This window comes from Furipterus horrens, unplaced genomic scaffold, assembly GCF_987537825.1.
Source record: "Furipterus horrens unplaced genomic scaffold, mFurHor1.1.pri manual_scaffold_17, whole genome shotgun sequence".
Taxonomy (NCBI): Eukaryota; Metazoa; Chordata; class Mammalia; order Chiroptera; family Furipteridae; genus Furipterus; species Furipterus horrens.
Genome location: NW_028327187.1, coordinates 13,014,965 through 13,017,718, shown reverse-complemented (window position 1 = coordinate 13,017,718; position 2,754 = coordinate 13,014,965). Strand labels below are relative to the sequence as shown.

Sequence of the window (2,754 nt, the reverse complement as noted above, 5' to 3'; positions counted from 1 at the left end):
AAGGGGGTCAGGAAAAACAATTGAAAGACCTTAAGACAGTTCCTAGAGTTTCTACCAAATCAGAGAGTACCAAGACAGTTACATGGTGGCCTGGTAACCATATGCATAGGTCTCATACCTTTAAACCCTCAGCTGTGTTTGCTTCCCTTAGCTTGGTAGAAGTGATCTTTTGAGGGTTTTTAGTGCCAGTAGTTTCTGGGCTTGCCATAGTTTTTCTCCTAGTTACCAGCATTCCTAATGATCTTCCATTTACTCAGTCTGGTTTCTTTTCCATGTGTACTCTGAACTGACATAACTACTGGAATGAAAACCTTCATCACTTGAAGGCATAAGGAAAGATCAAAGCAAGGTGTAAAGAGAAGTTGGATTTGAGGGTACTTGCAAATAGTTTACTATGTAGGTAGAGCCTGTCACTTGGGAAACTCAGTGATGAAGCAGAATTTACAGGTTAGATGAAAAACTGGAGGAAAACTGTGGAAGAGAAATGTTAAAGGTAGGGTGGGTTGTGAGGACTTCACTATATAATATACAAGAACCAATTAGGATCTTGGAGCTCGCTGCGTGGACACCATGAGCAAAGCTCACCCTCCCGAGTTAAAAAAATTTATGGACAAGAAGCTGTCATTGAAATTAAATGGTGGCAGGCATGTCCAAGGAATATTGCGGGGATTTGATCCCTTTATGAATCTTGTGATAGATGAATGTGTGGAGATGGCAACTAGTGGAAAACAGAACAATATTGGAATGGTGGTAATACGAGGCAATAGTATCATCATGTTAGAAGCATTGGAACGAGTATAAAGAATGGCTGTGTTCACCAGAGAAATCAACTGCTCCTCTTTACATCTCCTGTTTTAATTATAAAAATCAAGTCCTGTATATTTTCACATTAAACTTTTGTTAAATAAACTTTTGTATTGGTCAAAAAAAAAAAAAAAAAAAAGAACCAATTAGATATACCTTCCAGGCCTAAAATCTCCCCTTTTCCTTTCACAAGTTTTTTTTTTTTTTTTTAACAGTCAGTGGTTCTGACAATATCCCTGGAAGGCCAATTGCATTATAATGAGAAGAGAGAAAGGTGTGGGATGCATCTATGGTCATGAGTTGTTGTGCCATCCTCACACTCCCAGAAGGAATTTGCCAATAGTTCTGGAGCTTAAGAAACTGCTCTTCAACTACTATGCAAATAGCCTCATATAGTATGGTTTTACTACAGTTAGAGTCCATTGGGCTTTGTTTTGGTGCATATAGATGTTAGTCATGTAATTCTTATTGGAGTAATTAGAATTGTTTATATCGGCGGCAGCCGTCCATCTCGAGAGACGATGGTGTAGCTTCTTAAGAGTCTATCTGCACCGCCGAGAATGGCTGTGCAGTCCGACTCGGGAGTGACACGGTATCTGTCTCCTCCCGTGTTGAATCGACATCTTGCGATGACGCTGGAGTGTCCTCTCCAGTGAAGCTGAAGCTACAGAGCCTGGGCAGGGTGATATGGAGGGTCTGCTGTTGCCCATGCAGCAGACCCCCCCTCTCTTCGCAGCTGAAGGGTCCAAGGGAAAGACGGAGTCAATACAGCTTGGGTTCAGGTGTGCCGCAGGAGTTGCTGGTGATGACTACAACGTCAAACCGCCTTAGGGACTCCGGCTCCGGATTTTCTGTCGGGGTTTACTCCCTTAGCCTTTCCCCTGAAGAGGTATGCCGCAAGGCAGCGGAGGTTTTTTGGAGTCAGAGTTTTCCTTCTCTGATGTGCCCTGACTGGAAGATCGAACCAGCGACACTTAGCTCGCAGGCCGACGCTCAATCCACTGAGCCAAACCAGCCAGGGTTATATAAATTGTTTATATAAATACACATGATATAGATGAGGCATATGAAGTCTGTAGAACATGACCTGCTCAAGTGTCACAGTGCAAACATTGATGAGGTGAACCCAGATCTAAGATCACTTGGTTTCTAAACTGCCTTTTTTTCCTTTAAACTTCTCTATATAGCCTCTTTTATGAGAAGAGGTACATTCTTACCAGGAAGGAGTGGGTTATGACTAGTTCTCTAATCATAGCTAATCTTCAGCAGACTACTTCGTATCATTATGCTTATTGGGAAATGCAGGCTCATGGAATGTTCAAAGGCACGGATAATAATCGCAAGAGCAGCCTTGGGAATAATTGACTGAGCTTATTGAGCTTATATATTGCTATTACCACTTAACGAATATGAAGTCACCGAAACTCTGCTTTTGTTTCTCATGAGTAAATGAGGATATTGACTATCTCAGAGTTGTAGTGGGTTTTAAATTAGAATATACATGTAAACACAACAGTGTCACATAGTAAGCAAATTAATGCTAGATATAATTGCTAGCTATATGGTTGAAGTGGGTTAGACAACCTTTTGGTGATTTAACCTGGCTCATTATAAATGCGTTCCTTTTGGGATTTGGGCTTAGAATATTACAGAACCCCAGCCTATGCTGTTCTGGAACAGCTGTGGGGTCCAATTGTCTGCTGCCAAGAAGCGTGGCTCCCAATACAAGAGTTTGGTGAAAAGGAAAAGGAGAGTTTATTTAAAGGTTATACAGATTCAGAATAATGACAGGTTTCTACCATTATGTTCCACTCCTTTTAAAACACCCAAAAACACATAGTCCTGCCTCCCCCTGCCAAGCCAGGCCTGCTTCAGAATATGCCAGTCAAAGGTGTCATCTTTCAGAAAAGCAGAAGTCTGCGGCTCAGCATTCCCAGTTCCAGTTCAGCA

The 2,754-nt window shown here is 41.9% G+C and overlaps 1 pseudogene; it reads left to right on the top strand.

The window, feature by feature from the left end:
- Positions 1-548: 548 nt before the first annotated feature.
- LOC149990554 (small nuclear ribonucleoprotein G pseudogene) lies at positions 549-882 on the top strand (annotated as a pseudogene).
- The last annotated feature ends 1,872 nt before the right edge of the window (positions 883-2,754 follow it).